The following is a 20,746-nucleotide window of genomic DNA, read 5'->3' as shown; positions in this document are numbered from 1 at the left end:
AAGGGCCAATCAAACCCCTGCAGGAATGTTAGTTTTGCAGAAGGGAAGCAGAAGTCACAGAACTTTATAGCCTGAAGACCACACATTGGATGACATGATTTATCCCACCCAACTCCCCCGCATACTGTTAAACTTCATATAACATTTATTTTTATTAACTTTCCGTAATAAATATTTTACTGGCAGGTGCACATGTCTTATACAGCTCATGACAAAATGAAAGGAAATCAGGGTTGTTTATTCGACCCCTTGATTCTAACATAGGTGTGAGTTTATCCTGATACTTACTACAGGCCTTACAGCTACGTCAGATATGCCTTCTAATTGTTTCTGCTTTGGCCCTGAGGGGACTGATTTATCTCATCTGAGATGAGAGATCCCATAAAACTATGGCAGCATAGGTATTCCCCTGTACCAAGCACAATTCAGCAGGAACAGTCCCTAAGTTTGCTCATAGTCTGTACAGAGAGATCCCATAAAACTATGGCAGCATAGGTATTCCCTGTACTAAGCACAATTCAGCAGGAACAGCCCCTAAGTTTGCTCATAGTCTGTACAGAGAGATCCCATAAAACTATGGCAGCATAGGTATTCCTCTGTACTAAGCACAATTCAGCAGGAACAGTCCCTAAGTTTGCTCATAGTCTGTACAGAGAGATCCCATAAAACTATGGCAGCATAGGTATTCCCCTGTACTAAGCACAATTCAGCAGGAACAGTCCCCTAAGTTTGCTCATAGTCTGTACAGAGAGATCCCATAAAACTATGGCAGCATAGGTATTCCCCTGTACTAAGCACAATTCAGCAGGAACAGTCCCCTAAGTTTGCTCATAGTCTGTACAGAGAGATCCCATAAAACTATGGCAGCATAGGTATTCCCCTGTACTAAGCACAATTCAGCAGGAACAGTCCCCTAAGTTTGCTCATAGTCTGTACAGAGAGATCCCATAAAACTATGGCAGCATAGGTATTCCTCTGTACTAAGCACAATTCAGCAGGAACAGCCCCTAAGTTTGCTCATAGTCTGTACAGAGAGATCCCATAAAACTATGGCAGCATAGGTATTCCCTGTACTAAGCACAATTCAGCAGGAACAGTCCCCTAAGTTTGTTCATAGTCTGTACAGAGAGATATCATAAAACTATGGGAGTCCCTGTACTAAGCACAATTCAGCAGGAATGCCCTGTTGTGTAGGTAGTGTGGCTGTTCCTAGTTGATACTGTTATGAAAATAAAAATGCCTGTTCAGTAAGACATATGGGGAATAAGTAGGATTGCCACCTTTTCTGGAAAAAAATTCCTATATATATTCAACTTTTTTCCTTTATTAATAACATTGGGATCAGCCATCATTTTTACCGGCCAGGCCTGTAAAATACCAGCCAGGTAGCAACCCTAGGAATAAGGAGTAAATGCAACATACTTATAAATAGGGAATGTATCCTATATAGTAATACAGGGATAAGGATCCACCCACATAACTTGTGCCAAGGAGATCTGCCCACCTTGTTATCAGCTTTACTGCCCCAGCCCTGTATTGTTTCCTTCCCATTAAGAGATTATATCTGAAGCCAAGATCTTTCCACACCCAGGCTGATACGGTTCCTTTACACCAAGTACCAAATAATACCCTATTTATTGGGCCTTAGGCACAGCTTAGTGTGAGCATTGTCTGCACGGACCGACCAGCAGGAGCCCCCCTATATTGCTTCCTTCAAACCCCACAAACTGGCCCACACTCAACTTCTGCTGCTTCATTATTTCTTAAAAAGTTGCAAAAAAGCCCTACGCGTTTCATGCCTCCATGGGCCACTTAGTCATAGGCTCTATTGCTTGTCTGAAAATTATAACCATATGCTCAAAATCCTCATCCTTACATAGGTCTTATAAACCAGGTAATAGCAACAGCCCTCCTTGTAGCCGTTAATATTTACTGCAATATTCATTAAACAGGTTGTACACCTTTAAACTAACCGTTAATATGATGTAGAGAGGGATATTCTGAGACAATTTGCAATTGGTTTTCATTTTTTATTATTTGTGGTTTTTGACTTATTTAGCTTTTTATTCAGCAGCTCTCCAGTGTGCAGTTTCAGCCATCTGGTTGCTAGGGTCCAAATGTTCCTAGCAACCATGTATTGATTTAAATAAGAGACTGGAATATAAATAGAAGAGGCCTGAATAGAAAGAGGAGTAATAAAAAGTAGCAATAACAATATATTTGTAGCACTACAGAGCATTTGATTTTAGAAGGGGTCAGTGACCCTCATTTGAAAGCTGAAATGAGTCAGAAGACAAATGATTTAAAAACTATAAAAAATGAAGACCAGTTGAAAAGTAGCCAATTCTATAACAAATTGAAAGTTAACTTAAAGGAGAACCACCCCTTTAAGAGTATACCTTTGGTTTGGAATCAGATTGACTGATTTACCAGAGCAAGGGCAAGCAGTATGGCAGCTCCCATTCACATACATGCATCCAACAAAGCAATGTTCTGCACACACACAATAGGCTTTATTGGTTTCAGGAAACCTGTATAAATGCATTAAAGCTCATTATCGGGAGCTGCCACACTGCTTGTTAAAGGGACGACGTCCCGCACAGGTATCAGCATCTACTAACGGTTGTGTGTTTTTGTTGCTAAATGTGAAGAAAGCTGCTTCTGATACGCAGATACGCAGACTGGAAATGTCCTAAGGGGAAGCAGTATGGCAGCTCCAACCTGTAGGTATAAATACATAAATACACAGAGAAGGAACGTCCTGGGCACATTATAAGCCAACTTATATTAGAAGTTACGGCTTTGCAGTTGCTCTTGTTTAGACACATTCCAGTAGCAGTAAGTGTGTGTGTGTAATACGGGATAATAACAAACATTTCATTCTGGCTGCCATTTATATCTGCTATTGAGCAATTCTCACTCTCCTACAGACCAAATTCTTTCCCCTAGGATGAAATCTCCCATTGCTGCCTGGCATTTCCTATTAACCCTTTACTCCCCACACCCAGGTTAGTAAAGGCATTGCGGAGGTTAAACAGCTGCTTCCCTGGGGATATAAGATACAAGCTGGGGAGGGTGCCTTGTGATTCCTTCTAATTCTGCATTTGTCTAACAGAACATAAAATAGGTTCAGAAACAGACACACTCCTAAAAATACCTCTTTAACCCCCAATCCCCTCTTTAAACCCCAATCTTACCCTTTAGAGACTGTGGGGGGCAGAGAGCAGAAGGATAGTCAGTACAAATACACCATTTAGTTAGTAGGAACAATTGGAAATATGCCACTAAATGTCATATTAAATTGCCAGCTAACGAGAGGCTTTCTATATGTAGATACATTGTGATTCCCTGCTGATAAAACACATGTGAATGCATCAAATACACTTTATACAAATACATGGAAAGAGACATTGGCTCATTGCTAAACCCATTAACCCCCGTCTTGGCTTTTCTAGCAAAGTCTATGAAGTGCTTTCCCCCAGGCACAGCCCTGATAGAGAGAGAGAGAGACTTACCTTACTACAAACACTTCCCAGGCTGCAGTGAACTCACTGATTCCTCTCAGTCTGTTTCACTGGCTCAGCCCTGCCCCACAGAGAAAAAAAAAAAGGGATGATGTCAGCTTTAATCAAAGAGAAGTGGGTGTGGGTGGACACACAAAAAAAAAGGCAAAGAATTTGTTCCTGTGATTTCACTGCTCTGACGTCCTGACTTTCTGCTGAACATCATCCGAAAAATGACACTTTTCGAAATAAGCTTAATTTAATTTTGTCTTTAGGTGGTTTGTACAGGGGTTGCTGGATCTATTTGGGGAAAATATGGTTACACACAGGACTTCTTTGTCCCATACTGTTCTGGGGTATTATACATGGAATTGGCACTGTATTTATCCTGCTGTGTGTTCTGGGGTATTATACATGGAATTGGCACTGTATTTATCTGCTGTGTGTTCTGGGGTATTATATATGGAATTAGCACTGGATTTATCCTGCTGTGTGTTCTGGGGTATTATACATGGAATTGGCACTGTATTTATCTGCTGTGTGTTCTGGGGTATTATACATGGAATTGGCACTGTATTTATCCTGCTGTGTATTCTGGGGTATTATACATGGAATTGGCACTGTATTTATCCTGCTGTGTGTTCTGGGTATTATACATGGAATTGGCACTGTATTTATCTGCTGTGTGTTCTGGGGTATTATACATGGAATTGGCACTGTATTTATCCTGCTGTGTATTCTGGGGTATTATACATGGAATTGGCACTGTATTTATCCTGCTGTGTGTTCTGGGTATTATACATGGAATTGGCACTGTATTTATCCTGCTTTGTGTTCTGGGGTATTATACATGGAATTGGCACTGTATTTATCTGCTGTGTGTTCTGGGGAATTATACATGGAATTGGCACTGTATTTATCTGCTGTGTGTTCTGGGGTATTATACATGGAATTGGCACTGTATTTATCCTGCTTTGTGTTCTGGGGTATTATACATGGAATTGGCAGTGTATTTATCCTGCTGTGTGTTCTGGGTATTATACATGGAATTGGCACTGTATTTATCCTGCTGTGTGTTCTGGGTATTATACATGGAATTGGCACTGTATTTATCCTGCTGTGTGTTCTGGGGTATTATACATGGAATTGGCACTGTATTTATCTGCTGTGTGTTCTGGGGTATTATACATGGAATTGGCACTGTATTTATCCTGCTGTGTGTTCTGGGGTATTATACATGGAATTGGCCCTGTATTTATCCTGCTGTGTGTTCTGGGGTATTATACATGGAATTGGCTCTGTATTTATCTGCTGTGTATTCTGGGATATTATACATGGAATTGGCACTGTATTTATGCTGCTGTGTGTTCTGGGGTATTATACATGGAATTGGCACTGTATTTATCCTGCCGTGTGTTCTGGGTATTATACATGGAATTGGCCCTGTATTTATCCTGGAGTGTGTTCTAGGGGTTCAATACATGGAATTGGAACTGTATTTATCCTTCTGTGGGTTTGGGGAATTATGTTTTTTGATTGTTATTTTTAAAACATCTCACATACTCCCCTCTATATAGAGCAGCCAGTTATATAGGAGCCAGAATAATGGCCGTCATTTCCTCCCCAGGATACAATTATCCTTGGCTTGTAATGTAATTGGATGGAACCACATAGTATATTACTCAATTACAGCTTTATAATATGTGAAATATGATCCTGGGGGGGCAGATGCAGTGATATCCCTGCTTATAATGTCATTTCCATGCCTCTTTGTATTCTGATCCAGGAATCCTTACAGTAGCCTTGAGCCACTTAAAGGGGAACTGTCACTGATATAAAATGCATCCAAACTATAGTGGTTTCTTAATGATTCCTTTTTATAAACATTTTCTGTTAATTATTTCATATTGTTTCTCATATATGGCTTGTATATGTGTTTCCTAAACCTAACCATGCTATCTGTGCACTGCAAATGGCCCACTCAAGCTGGAATTGGCCAGTTAGAGTGTGGGACGTCCATCGTATTACTCACGTCATTCTTGTGGTGGTTACAGCTGGAAGAAAAAAGTTGAAAAAGGTGCAAATACAGGGTTGGCATAACCCGCCCTGATCACGGCTGCAAGGAGGAAATGTGGTCCATGCTGTGCGGCAATGGGGGTGCTGTATGGAGGCGATACATGGGGCGACTGGTGTGAGGGGCCTACGAGAAGGGAGCCCCAGTGGGCCCCGGACACCCTAGTCTGATATTGTTGACAATAATAGATTGAGCGAGGAAGGAGCCCACTTGGATCATCAGCATAACTGGTCCCTGACTAAACTGGTTCATTGGTACCAGCAGCTTAAAAGGCAATACATGGGCAGACAAAAGGTGCCAAATTGTTCTCTCCGGGGTGAGTCTTCATCGCATGAGGCCCTTGAGAGGGATTGGTGTTAATAGTGCTACTTTGAGACAGGCCAACCAATATCTGGACTTGTTAATGTGGCCCTTGTCCGATGGGTGACTTTTGATCCACCTGTATAGACAACTGCCAGAGGGACTGCTGTATGATGCCATCGACAGTCACAGTTTATTGGACCCGTGGGGGGAGGGCCAGTTTTAAATCTCAGTCCAGGCATGGATCAGGTTGTTGACCCATGAGTCAAGGATTGGATAAGCCAGGGTTGGCCAAATGATATCTATGGCAGCAGCAAGCCCAGGAGTTTATGAGCAGGTTCTGGTGGGTTCCCTGTTTCACCAACTCATGATTAACCCAGCAGATGTCCTTGCATGAGCCAAACCCAGTTGATTCGGGGGGGAAGTTCTTCCGGACTTCTGGAGAATGGAGTCAGGAAACAGGAAGCAACGTGTCGCTGCACGATAATGTTTGAGGCTATAGCTTATTGTGTGCCCAGAGCGTTCCCTTTTTCTGTATCGTTGTATTCCTTTATATGGTATAAGCTAGTCAATTTCATGGCGCTTTGGCTGTGCAAGTAGGATGAATCTGCGGAGCCAAAGCAAATGCTTTCCTACCTGCACAGCAAGAGGGCCATGAAACTGGCTGCAAAATAGAAACAGAACCTCAGGCAACAAGCTGACAGTTAGCTCTGTAGAGCCAGGCCTGGAAAAAGAGACTTTAGTTCTTCTAGCAGTTAATCATTTGTACCTGACAGGACCCTGTTCATGTAACAGCAGCTGATGATACATTTAAATTACACAGACTATTGACTTCCCCCCTATGTTTACACTTCTAAGGGCTTCCTTGACAGCCGACGTAAAGATTCCGGCCCCAGGGACACCATAAAACCGCTGCTTCTTTCAGCAGCGCTCGGTTCTTGGTGGGCCTATTGTGGATCTATATGGGAAGGTATTGAGGAGAGAAGCCTATTCTCCACAGTCATCTGGCCTTCAGCAAACATTATAAAACTGTCCAATTCTTCCTGTTCCCAAAACAACAGACTTGGGTTTCCAAAAATATGTAAGACTTACGCTTGAGGCGGGTGGAATCCCTTTATCTACAAGCCAAGGATTAGTCTACATATCAGAGCCAAGAACTGATTTCAATAAAGTATTATCAATGTCAGTATCATTTTATTGCATTTAAATGTTCCTGTATAGATCAAATATTCTTTATTACAGGATAAAGAATTTTTAAAGACTCTTGGACCCTTTCTCCATGAAGGCCACCTCCAGTGTCAAAGCGCTTTCCTTTTGTGACTTACAGTATTAAACAGAAAGTAAGGTGTCTGTATATGTAGATGACTCTAAACTCTGATATGGAACTAGTTACCCTTAAATAGGACTAGTAACACTAGCCATACAATCTGCTGGTTTCAACACACAACTGACGATCATTTGACCTTCAAGTCAACGTTTGATTGGATATTGCTGAGCCACTAGGAAAGAACATAATTCATGACCCAATTCAGTCTTTGACCAATGGGATTTTCCATCCTCTGAGCAAACTTCAAAGAGATATTGATTGGAGAATGCTTAGTCTGGGAGGTCCCACCACCGAAGAGATAGGCTTATCTCATTATTTGGCCTCTACCAACGCTTGAATCACACAGGGGCCTCATGCAAAGCCATTTGGAGATCTGATCTATGGCTTGATATCACTTGGAGGCCAATTTACTCAATGTGACGGCCAATTTAGGATGACCTGATTGGCTACCAGGCCAATAATTAGATCATAATAGGATCTTACAGAGACCAGTTAGGAGAAAACCACTTCAATGCACTGATGGGATCCTTGTTCTACAGGATTTTTAAACCTGATTTGTGGCCAGATTTCTGTTGGGCAGAACCTTCTGAGGGTCCCAGACACAAGTTGATAAGATGCCAATTTGGACTGGAATGGCCACGTAGGCAGCTAGGCTAAAGGAATAGGACTTACAGGTTAATCTTAATACACAAAAGCTGGTCATACATGAGCCAATAACTGCTGACATGGTCAAAAATTGTTGAGGTGTCTATTGGTCATGTTTGAAAATGTCATTGGGTGGCTAAATCAGACAAAGATTGACCTGCTGGTTTGGTGACCTCCCTAAGGGGCAGAATGAACAGCTTTCTTGCCCTTTATTCTAAGTTCTGGCACAATAGTCACTGTTTGTATGGAAGACTCATATCTTATCATTATAGTCATATATCATTATGGGGTGGGGGTTAGATAGGGAGTGGGACAGCAGAGGGGGGAAGACAAGGGCATGAGGAATAGATACAGAAGCCAGGACAAGATAGAAGAACTCCATTTAGAAATAGATGTGTTTATGGAATATGTTACCCAATGACAGAGCTATGTTACTGTGCTCCACAACAGAATCCTTTAAGGCCCCAAGACTTGTGGGTTTCAGTTTTGTCCATATATATATATATATAGCCCTTTGGTCAAGACAAGGCCCTCCAGCAGCATCTGGGTTTGCTATCTCTTCACTGGTGTCTTGCAGACAAAGTCCAAAGTGCCTGCTGTTTGCGCAAGTTATTTAACTACCGGAGCCCCGTTTACTGGGTACATCTATAAATATATATATATATACGCCATTAATCAGTGTAGCTACAGTAAACAGGCTCCATGTTTGTGTCATAACTGCTGAATGCTTATCTACACCTGATATGGACTGTACTGGCTGATAAATACCACATTTACTCACCAGACCATGAATGTCATAACAAGAAGTAATTCCTTGTTCAGCGATGCATGAAATGGTATGTTCTAATCAATGCTTATACGTAAGCCTAGTAGGTATTCTGGCCTTTTCATATTCCATAGGAATTGGTCTGGGCCCCCTTAGCACATAACAAGATTACAGATATATAGAAACATTGGGGTGTCACCCTGCTATAGTTCCAGGGGTACCCAGGGTACAAATAAGCACTCACCCCAAATCTCCCCCTAACTGACCTTCAGACTGGGTCCCCTTAGCTCATAACAAGGTTACAGATATATAGAAACATTGGGGTAACAGTCACCCTGCTATACTTCCAGGGGTACCCAGGGTACAAATAAACACTCACCCCAAATCACCCCCTAACTGACCTTCAGACTGGGCCCCCTTAGCTCATAACAAGGTTACAGATATATAGAAACATTGGGTAACAGTCACCCTGCTATAGTTCCAGGGGTACCCAGGGTACAAATAAACATTCACCCCAAATCTCCCCCTAACTGACCTTCAGACTGGGCCCCCTTAGCTCATAACAAGGTTACAGATATAAAGAAACATTGGGGTAACAGTCACCCTGCTATAGTTCCAGAGGTACCCAGGGTACAAATAAGCACTCACCCCAAATCTCACCCTAACTGACCTTCAGACTGGGCCCCTTAGCTCATAACAAGGTTACAGATATAAAGAAACATTGGGGTAACAGTCACCCTGCTATAGTTCCAGAGGTACCCAGGGTACAAAGCTAACTATGATTATAAGTGAAATAAATATTAGACTAGTAGTGATTCCTTTATTTCCTATACTCACTAAAGCTTCCCCCCCCCCTGTACATTCCTTTGGCCCTGGGTAAGCGATGGCTCAGTGACAAACAAGGGACAAATGACTCTTTCCCAAGACTCTGAAGCAGAGGGAAATAAAATATGACAAGTATATTTGACCCTCTGCCTCTCCTGAGGGTCCCAATTAACCCTTACCACCCCCATTCACATTGCACAAACCTAAACCCCCAATATATTATGTCTAGGACTGGAGTTTGGCCAAAAATGGAGGCACCCGCTGTTTGACCACAGGGGGCGCTGATTCACTTGGGTCTAAGGCATATAAACCCCTACTCGTTCCTATGTAAAGTGGGGCATTAATTAATAGAAATCATTTGCAGCCCTAATAAGTGTGAGACGTTAAATAAACATTGGAGCAATAGGAGAAAAGCCTTTTATTGTAGTTGAAACTGAGCAGAGTAGGAAAACTTCCCCTTGGATAGATGTGGCCCATGAAGTTGATGGGGATTATTGTATGAGGAATAAACGAGTGGAAATGATATGGAACAGGCTGGGAAGGGAAGTGGTTCTGGTTCTTATCGCCTGTCACTGTGTATAGTTATATATATACTGTGTATAGTTAGATATATACTGTGTTTAGTTATATGAACAGGAAAGGGAGTGGGACACTGGGATTAGATCACTGGGATTTTATATTAATGTTGTACACGGAGGAAAGGCCAGGAGGGGGGCAGTGAGGAGAGACAAAGTCATTTTGGGGACCTGTCTACATAAAAACAGAGACAATAAAATAAATGAATGGATTAAACCAATGAAATCAACCAAAATAACCCCCCCATGGCAAACAATCAAGTGCAAGAGGGGTAGTCAAAGACAAATGCCCAAAAGTATTATTGGCCTCAGTTTTATTTCCTTTAATAGTTCTGCATAGGTAAATCAGGACAACCCATGAACCTGGAGAAAAGGAGATTTCAGCATCAGCATAGGAAGGGGTTCTTTACTGTAAGGACAGTCAGGTTATGGGATTCCCTACCAAGAGAGGGGGAATGAGTGATTCATTGGTGGGGAGGAAAGGAGACTTCACCTTTAGCAAAGGAAGGGGTTCTTTACTGTAAGAGCAGTCAGGTTTTGGGATTCCCTACAAAGAGAGGGTGAGAGTGAGTGATTCATTGATGGAGATGAAGGGAGATTTCACCAGCAGCCTATGAAGGGGTTCTTTACTGTAGGGGCAGTCAGGTTGTGTCATTTGGCCGGCTGTCATTATAGTAATGAGTGATTTGTTGGTGCGGTTCAAAGATGTGAAAAGTTCATACTTCCAGGAAGCCATGACATTTGGGGTCAAGAAGTGGAAAGGTTGTTTCAGTTGGGTCAGAATAAAGAGGGGGAGAGGGTAGAAACTGAGGGTAATACATGATAGAGACTGTGCTACATACAAGAGAGAGTGTGTGTACAAAACACATTGCATGGACAGTACTTGTAACAAGTGTTTGGGTAGATCTGGGCATGGCACAAAACCTGACTAAACTGCCACATATCTGATGCCAAGGGATTCTAGGCCAGTCCTGGAGATTTTACCTTTTCTGTATTAACTCCAACAGTGCCAGAAAAGGTTGGGGAACATATTGCATGTGTGTTTTGGTTCCACAAATAGCATTTGTTATTTATTTCTTCTTCAACCTAATTTTTTGCTTTGCTGCACCCAACACACTCATGCTGTGAGTCATTGACAGGTTTCCCTAGCTCTGATTGGCTGATTTCTAGCAATTTGCAGTGCACTACTGACACACAACATGGCTGACTTACTAAAAGATTGTTGTGTTTAAAGTGTAAACTGTTATGATGGACATACTTCATGCATGTCTATAAAGATAAAGGGAAGGCAGATAAGGTTCACATGCTCACATACTACAAGTACTGCCCTGTACATACAGACATGTAAGGGGCACATGCCAAGATATTGCAGGAATTTGGAATTTGAAAAGAGAGAAAGATGCCAGGGTGTTACAGGTGAGACAGTTACAGGTAAGGGGGTACATGGCAATATATTACAGGTGAGACAGTTACAAGTAAGGGGGTACATGGCAATATATTACACATGAGACAGTTACAGGTGAGGGGGTACATGCCAAGATATTACACGTGAGACAGTTACAGGTAAGGGGGTACATGGCAATATATTACAGGTGAGACAGTTACAAGTAAGGGGGTACATGGCAAGATCCTACAGGTGAGACAGTTACAGGTAAGGGGGGAGAGGCATGCCAAGATATTACAAATGCAAATAGTTACAGGTGAGGCATTGCAGCTATTACAGGTGATCTCGGGTCAACATGTACAGGTGCAGACAGTTACAGGGGAGAGGTACATGCCAAGATTTTACAGGTGAAACAGTTACAGGTTAAGAGTAAATGCCAAGATTTTACAGACGCATTGGTGAACTAGGGATAAAACGTTGCAGGCGCAGAGCTATAAAGGGGGTAACAGTACATTGTGCCCCTCTTCTTATACATTTTCCAGACATTTATGTGAAAAAGCCGACTGCCTCACAACAACTCTGTCTCTGCTCTTCTGTGTGGGAGGGAAGAAGTGAGACTTGCAGGTCCCAGTTCCCTGATGCAATCACGTTTCTAACAGATAGGGACCATTTTTGTTTTAGAATCATATTAGGAGTTATATTTCATTAAAACGACCCGTGTAACAGCAAGGCCTGTGTTATTAAATATTCATGGACCTAATAGACAGGATCCCCCACTATTGACCCTTCTTGCTAACTCCTCCCCCCCCCCGGGCTTTACACTTCCATTTAACCCTAGTCGTGCAGCTTGTTACTATGGATCTGCCATCTATGGGGGAACAATACAAACACAGACTGGAACCCACACACTGTTCCTTTATTCTCATACACAGAATTACATCTATATATATATATATGACTCATTCCTCCTGTAACCTCTGTGGGTGCAACTGCCGCCCCTAATTGACAGCTTGTACATCTGTGTCCCCTTGAGACTCCTCATTCAGCCCGAGACATAAAGATCCATGTCATACAGTTACACGGCAGCCGTATCAGTGCCCCACCCCAGGCCCTGCCTGAATCAGCCCCAGACTTGTCTCAGTCCATGGGTCAATGCAACTGCCTGACAATGCACAAGCGCCGTTGCCTAGCGACCGGGCCAAATAATGCAGTAAACATGGCCTGTGTGTGACCATATGTACGCCTCAGCTTCCTCTGTTTGTGCTAAGGAGTCTGGGAATGAGTTTTTCTCACTTAAAGGGGTTGTTCACCTGTAAATGAACTTTTAGTATGATGTAGAGAGGGATATTCTGAGACAATTTGCAACTGGTTTTCATTTTTTATTATTTGTGGTTTTTGAGTTATTTAGCTTTTTATTCAGCAGCTCTCCAGTTTGCAATTCCACCATTTGGTTGCTAGAGTCCAAATTCCCCTAGCAACCATGCACTGATTTGAATAAGAGACTGGAATATGAATGGGAGAGGCCTGAATAGAAAGATAAGTAATAAAAAGTAGCAATAACTATACATTTGTAGCCTTACAGAGCATTTGTTTTTAGAAGGGGTCAGTGACCCCCATTTGAAAGCTGTCTCAGAATAACATGATCTACATCATACTAACAGTTCATTTGAAAGGTGAACAACCCCTTTAAATCACTGTCCAACTTATTACATAGTGGACAATTATTTCTCAGACAACAAGCTGGAGGCCAGAGTAAATTAAAATGATGATGTCATATAGTGAAGTCTATGGAGCATTTGAGCAGAATCAGGACCATAAAAATCCACTGAAGGGCCACATCCAGCTCACAGGCCTCCAGTTGGGTAGCCCTGGCTTAAGTCAACCAGCAACCAATCAATCAGATCTATAATGTTTACAGGGCTGGCCCATCCTGCCAATCAGCAACTGAATATACTCAGGGCCAATCAGAACCCTAGAACATGAGCCATTAAAGGCATCATCTATATTATACTTTATACATCAGAGAAATGCAAGATAATATCAAAAGTAGTTTTTAAGTCTCCACCAGAGATAAGTGGTCAATCAAGTGTGAGAAGACAAACATGGTGGAACATCTCATATACAATATCCAGAGTATTGCTCATAAGACTCACCACGAGACATTGTGCAAAAACATTTAGACAGAGAGAGTGCATGTGATGAGAGCAGGTCGAGTCCAACCACTGTCTCATTAGAGAGGCCAGAGTGTTAGGCCACAGTCATGAACATGAAACGGTCTCTCCAATCTCATGCCTGTGGTCCCATAGGAGACAATTTCCACTGTCTGACGTAACTCAGTACTGAGACAGGGAATAGACTCTCAGTCTAGAAGAGACAGGTGAGTATTACAGGGGTAGTAGGGAAGATGCTCATGTTGAGACGTTTATATTGGAATATATCAATATAATATCATAAGGATTTCACGGGGGACCAGTCTGGTTATACATGTGATTAGTTTATAATGTGAGATTTGGATGGGGTACAGTAACAGCAGGGCTAATCCTCAATGGCACATTCAGTTCTATGGAATTGTAGGGGTATAACTTGCTATGAGCCACTGCCATTTACTTCCCACTGTATTGAGAACATCTGAATGTCATAGTCGACCAGGGTTACTTTCAGGAGACTGCCATCTTATCTTGCTCAATCCACCTTGCCCAAATGTCACCATCTAGTGTCTCTGTCCTTCCCCACAGTCAACTAATTTCTCGTTGTGCTTCCATCTTACTCTACTGTGCCCCATCTTACTCTACTGTGCCCCATCTTACTCTACTGTGCCCCATCTTCCCCTACTGTGCCCCATCATGCTCTACTGTGCCCCATCTTCCCCTACTGTGCCCCATCATGCTCTACTGTGCCCCATCATGCTCTAATGTGCCCCATATTACTCTACTGTGCCCCATCTTCCCCTACTGTGCCCCCATCCTACTCTACTGTGCCCTATCCTGCTTTACTGTGCCCCATCTTACTCTATTGTGCCCCACCATGCTCTACTGTGCACCATCTTCCCCTACTGTGCCCCATCCTGCTCTTTTGTGCCCCATCTTGCACTACGGTGCCCCTTCTTCCCCTACTGTGCCCCATCCTGCTCTACTGTGCCACTTGCCAGTCAACATCTTTGCCCCATCATCTCCATCTTGTCCCACCATCTCCATTTTGTCCCACCATCTCCATCTTGTCCCATCATCTCCATCTTTGCCCCACCATCTCCATCTTGCCCCACTGTTAACAGTCTGTCCTACTGCCACCAATTAGCCTTGCTCTCTAGCCCTACTACCCCCACTGATCTGCAGGTGCCCACAATACAGTCTCTTTGCCCAGTGACCCCTATTTTGACTTCTTAAAACCACGCCTGTGTATGCAAATGCTCCCAGCAGCTTTCTTTGCTAAAAAGGTTTGTGTTTGTGAAGTTCATAAAAAGCCAAGAAACCTACATCTCACCAGTGGGTGCCAATTTATTAGGCACTCGTCTCTAAAAAATTTACTGGCCTGAGGTACTTGGCTGTGGAACACTACAGCCCCATTATTCTTCAGCTCCCAGTTTTTCCTTACAGAGTCCGTGGACAGTATAGTCGGATAGTACTGGGGATACACTTCCATCATCCCCAGTAAAGAACCCCAGAAAAGGTGCCACAGTGCAAAAGATACATTTTTGTTCCCTGTGGGACTTCTACAACATTGAACGTAGGTCTCCAAGTCATTGAAAAAGAACTTTTCCTGAAATACTACTAATTTGTCATTTATTTCATGCTAATAAGTATCTGGTGGCTTCAGGATTCCAATGTAATTAGCCTTACAGCAGCTATAGACAGATACTTGGGACTCCCCCTTTTTCTGCACTCAGGGAAAACTTACCCTTTGTTGAGTTTGGAATGTGAATATAATGTACACAGCAGACGAGGAGGGTTTTCTTTCCTGTGTAAAGGCCCGGGGCATGTCAGCCTATAAATAGCAGAAAAAACACTATTTTACAACTTTCTACATATTTTTATGGATGGAGGGGGGGTTATTGTCTAACCATGAGACAGCACCTACCCTCTCGTGCCTTAATCCCCCCACTACACGTCACTTTCTACCCACCCAGCCGCATTCCTTCTCTCCGTGACTCCGAGACCTGTGTGAAAATAACCAAATATGGAAAGAGAGGAAATGGATGTCTTTGTGATGAGACACTTCAGCCAAAATCCTGAGATGTGAGTGCAGGGGGCTAGGGGGTGAGACACAGCTCAGCACATTGACCTGTGCCCCCCCTCTGCTTCCCAGACACAACCCTCATTCTTCATCAGTAACTAAAGACCTAAAGTCATGAGCCCCAATACAGGGAGAGAGCCAGAGGGAGCCCCTTCCTTATTGGATCAGGCGTATGGTGGGGGATGGATGAAAGGGGCCCACCAAGAGGGGTCACCACCAGGACCTTTCAACTGCCATAACATATCAATCAAATATATCCCCCAGGAACAGCAGCCCCCTCTTCTGAATCTGCAAAATCAAGAGAGAAGGTGCAGAACCTCAGAATGAAACTGTGGGGTGCTAATCCATAGGAGGCTCCCCATCAGGGTCTCCAAGTTAAACTGCTAAATATTGTAAGTAACGGATAGCACATCCAAGTCGAAAAAAATGTATTTATAAGAAAAAAAGAAAAATGACAAGAAAATATATTTGGTTGAGTTTCAACCTTAAGGGTCTTCCTCAGGGGCACAAATAATCAAACAAAATAAAAAAATATTTATATTTTGATTTTTTTTAAATTTTTTGTGCCCCTGAGGAAGACCCTTAAGGTCGAAACGCGTTGGGCTCACCAAATAAATTTTCTTGTAATTTTTCTTTTTTGCAATAAATTTTTTTTTTTCAACTTGGGTGTGCTACCCTCTTCTGAATCATCTGGAAGAGATATACAACTGATTTATTCCATAGTAATGGAGAGAGCAGTGCAGCTTATCTTTGCTGATGGACAGGCACTGCTGGACACCCCTCATGAACAAGAAGCCATGTAGGGGTGCTTGCGTAATGAGAAAAGGGGTGACATTGACACCAGGGGCAACTAAAACCCACCTAGAGTAAATTAAAGCCATAGACGTGCTCCTTATAATGTAGGGAGCCCAAATGGCACTCCGCCCCCTCCAGGGGAAACTGAAGGTGCATACAAAAGCACCCGCACCTGCACCAACACATGGTTTCAGCATCTCCCACACACACACAAGACACCGTATGGATGGTTGCAATGAAAGAAGAGGGTTTTGTGATCCATTTAAACCCAGAGACAAACCCCCCAACACTGAATGGCTAATTAGCTGTGAATTTTCTAGTTGCTTTCTGTGTGGTTGCACAGAAACCAGTGCGGTCTTGTGGGTGTCTTGTGGGGCCGGTTCTCTAAAATTAGCATTTCTGTTGTTATTGCGTGAACACCCAAAGAAAAGTTTTTGCCTAATAAAATGCCATTCTAAGCAACTTCCCAATATACATTCATTACACATTGTAAAAAGGCTGAGTTATTTGAACAACCAGCACTGCTGCTTTTGACTCTTGAAACAGGTGTAAGTCTGTCCCCTATAGGCACACAGGTAGTGTCTCCTATGGGACCACAGGCATGAGATTGTCTCTTATGGGACCACAGGCATAAGATTGTCTCTTATGGGACCACAGGCATGAGATTGTCTCTTATGGGACCACAGGCATGAGATTGTCTCCTATGGGACCACAGGCATGAGATTGTCTCTTATGGGACCACAGGCATGAGATTGTCTCTTATGGGACCACAGGCATGAGATTGTCTCCTATGGGACCACAGGCATGAGATTGTCTCTTATGGGACCACAGGCATAAGATTGTCTCTTATGGGACCACAGGCATGAGATTGTCTCTTATGGGATCACAGGCATGAGATTGTCTCTTATGGGACCACAGGCATAAGATTGTCTCTTATGGGACCACAGGCATGAGATTGTCTCTTATGGGACCACAGGTATGAGATTGTCTCTTATGGGACCACAGGCATGAGATTGTATTCTGTTGGCCAAAGGTATGAGATTATCTCTTATGGGACCACAGGCATGAGATTGTCTCCTATGGGACCACAGGCATGAGATTGTCTCTTATGGGACCACAGGCATGAGATTGTCTTCTGTTGGACCAAAGATATGAGATTGTTTCCTATGGGACCACGTGTATGTGCAGGGTCGGACTGGGGCTGCCCCCTTCCGGAATCTGCCCCCCCCCTTCTGAGACGGCACGCTATACCGTGTGTGTGCATGCACGCACGCCTGCAGTGTTTTTGCCATGATCGCCCGACGGGAGGTCGCGGCCCGGAAGAAGTATCTCTGGGTACAGATCTGGGCTGACGAGGCCCACAAGAGCTGGGGACCCATCGGGTTTGTTCCCGGTGTCCCGCCGTCCCAGTCTGACCCTGGGTATGTGATTGTCTCCTATGGAACCCACAGGCAGGACACTGTCTCCTGTTGTAACTAAAGCTATGAGATTGTCTCCTTGGGGTCCCCAATATGAGATTGGGGACCCAAATCCCATGGGACCACAGGTATGAGATGGTCTCCTATAAACCCACAGTTATTAGAGTAGGACCTGAAGGCGGGTGCTTTGTTTTGTTTGTAGACAGAGCTATTAGTTAGGGGCACACAATTCTATTACTTTGTGTTGTTTTGCCTGTAAGGTTCTTGGCCTGAGGGACACAATGTGTCACAACAAGTGAGTCAGTTTGCTCAGAGCAGTCAGATGTTCCACTGTAGCTCTCCAAAACCAATGGTGATGACAACTCTTGTGATCAAAGCTCTTTGTTGATTTGAGCCCAGAATATAATTTGCACAGCACTGCCATAACAAATTCAAAAAGTTGCTTGAGCATGAGTTTATTCACACTAATCCCACACAAACCTCAGTTTCTACAGTACAAAGCACCGCCTGCCTCACTCAATGATATTTGGATTTTTTCCCTATTCAGCCATTGGGCAGAGCGTGGTCATTTGTTCTTAAGCCACACGCGGAATGAGGTCTATCAGATCCAGACTGTGCCTTGGGTGTCATGTGGTTGGTTCAACAAGGATTGTTGAGGAGTGGAGGCTTCTCTGGTGACCTTGAAGTGTATGGTGGCCTAATGTAATGCCTTGCATCAATAGATTTCCATTCTAGCTCCATCTGTTTTCCCTAAGGGCAATGACAAATGGTGCCTCTTCATATCTTAAATGGAAATTGCTTGAACCTTTGTAGCACACTTGTGGGCCGACCCCCGATTACCTTCTGACCCAGCATGATCCAGGCAAGAAACGTTCAGTTCATTCGAGGGGCAGTTGAGGGTGTTTTCCATCCACCCATTTAGCTGGAAGTCGTACAAGCGCCACAATGCTCATATTCCATTTGCAATATGGGGCCACTCCTTCAGCCACCCAGACAACAACCAATCACATGGAGGTGGAACATTTTAGCTGAGGAACCGGGGAGGGTGAAGTTCTACTTCCGAAAGGTTGGTGATGGCAGCTACGAGTCCAAACAAAATCACAAGAAGCCAACCTATTACCATAACATTTATTTAATGATTTTTTTTTCTCCCCAAACCACTGAATTCTCTTAAAATAGCAAAAAAATTATCCTATAAAAATATTTGTTTTTCTTCTTCTTCTATACATACATTTGCATTTTATACAATACCAGAAAATTCTCATTGGTATCAGACAAATCTGAAAGTCAGTAAAAAACAAAACATTTCTTTCTTGCCAAAACATTTTTTATACAGAAAATTCCATATTTCATCTTAAAAAAACAAACAAGAAAAAACAACCAAGGTAAGATCAAGAGTAAAAAACATATAATCCAATCCCCATTATTTTCTTTGGATTTGCCCTTTTTGTAATTTTTTTATTTTATATGAGTGCACGCAGAGAAAGTATAAATCTTGCAATTATTTTTCTTTATTATAGGCATTTTACTGAAGGAAAAGGTCCTCGGAAAGGTCTGAACATGGTTTATATATTTTTGGAAAGATGTTGGCCCTTTTAAAGGGGAACTTGCTTAAAATAAAAGTCTTTGTGTAGCTCTAAAGAAGAACAGTGGTGGCCATATATTGACTATGTGTCGATATGTGACTGCAAATGTTATGGCCTTTATTTGGCTCAATGTCTGAACGATCAGAACTACAGGGAGTGTAGCTCTTCATTTCTCAGTACACCATGGTCTGTCCACATACATGGTCAGACCGCTAAGAAAGTGAACAATATGGCGGCCAACTGTGAGATTGGACCGTTTTGGAGATTTTAAGGCTTGAGAAGCAGTCAAGTGTCATTTAATTAATACCATGACTACTAACCCCCCTCACTGACAAGTATTGTACTATTAAAACTAACCCAGCTCTGGTTTTGCTACAATAATATAATGGTTGTACATCGATTATTGGCCTAGACCAGAGAATACAGGGAGTTGTATCCATAGGTCAAGAATGATGAATATTTAGGGAGGCTAAGCCTCTCCAAACAGAGTGCTATATATTGATATAAAAAGTTAAAGAAAGCCTTCTAGTCCTAGCCTCCCAAAACAAAAATGTCACCCTCCTTACATGGTTGTGTCTCCAGATTAGCCGAAGAACTGGTTGAAGAACCATGGCTGAAGATCCAGATCATCTACTAATCCAAGGACCAAGCATTAAGTCAATAAACAGGGCGGAGATGTGATCATAACTCATAACTGACCCATAAATGAGGAACAGGCTGGAGCTGAAGACCTTAGAAAATGGTAAAAGTTTATTTTATATGTGAAGCTTATCTGCATAATAACCTTGGCTTGGGATGCCCAAAGTAGCACCCATCAGATGATGTTGACCTACAACTTCTAGAAACTTAGGCTTAAACTGGGCATGCATGGTACCTGAATCGGCTAACAACACTCTGATCATTTGGTCTCCAGGCCAACATTTGGATCATGGGGGCCTAGGGAGACCTGTCAGAAGTGGACCACATCATCACACCAATGTAGCTCTCATCCAACAGGAATTGATAAATATCTGCTCAATTTCAGCCAAAGATTGGTCAGGCAAGCTGCTGGAATGGCCCCATAGACAGGCCCTAGAATGGCAACTTAATGGTGGAATAAATGGAATTTGAGTTCCCCAGTAGATGTTGAGCCACAGACTAGACAGCCTTGAGCAGTGCAAAACCTACTTGTACTTTACAAATATGGGATAAACAGATAACTGTATGGTACAGCCAACTGGTTACCATGGGAACAATCAGCTGGTGCAAGAACAGCACCTCAGAGTATCTGCTCATTATCTCAAATTCCACTCTACATACAGGGCGCCTCGAAAATAAA

At 42.9% G+C, this 20,746-nt stretch overlaps 1 protein-coding gene across 1 annotated transcript in view; it reads right to left on the bottom strand.

Moving 5' to 3' along the window:
* The window catches only part of tagln2.L (transgelin 2 L homeolog), a 28,674-nt gene extending 25,070 nt beyond the window's left edge, over positions 1-3,604 (bottom strand). The window contains exon 1 of the mRNA XM_018231515.2: positions 3,516-3,604. The gene's annotated coding sequence lies outside the window, so the exon portion shown is untranslated. The remainder of the gene's footprint in view (positions 1-3,515) is intronic.
* Positions 3,605-20,746: the final 17,142 nt, after the last annotated feature.

Source organism: Xenopus laevis, chromosome 8L, assembly GCF_017654675.1.
Source record: "Xenopus laevis strain J_2021 chromosome 8L, Xenopus_laevis_v10.1, whole genome shotgun sequence".
NCBI classification, from domain to species: domain Eukaryota; kingdom Metazoa; phylum Chordata; class Amphibia; order Anura; family Pipidae; genus Xenopus; species Xenopus laevis.
This window is presented reverse-complemented; position numbering and strand designations above follow the sequence as displayed.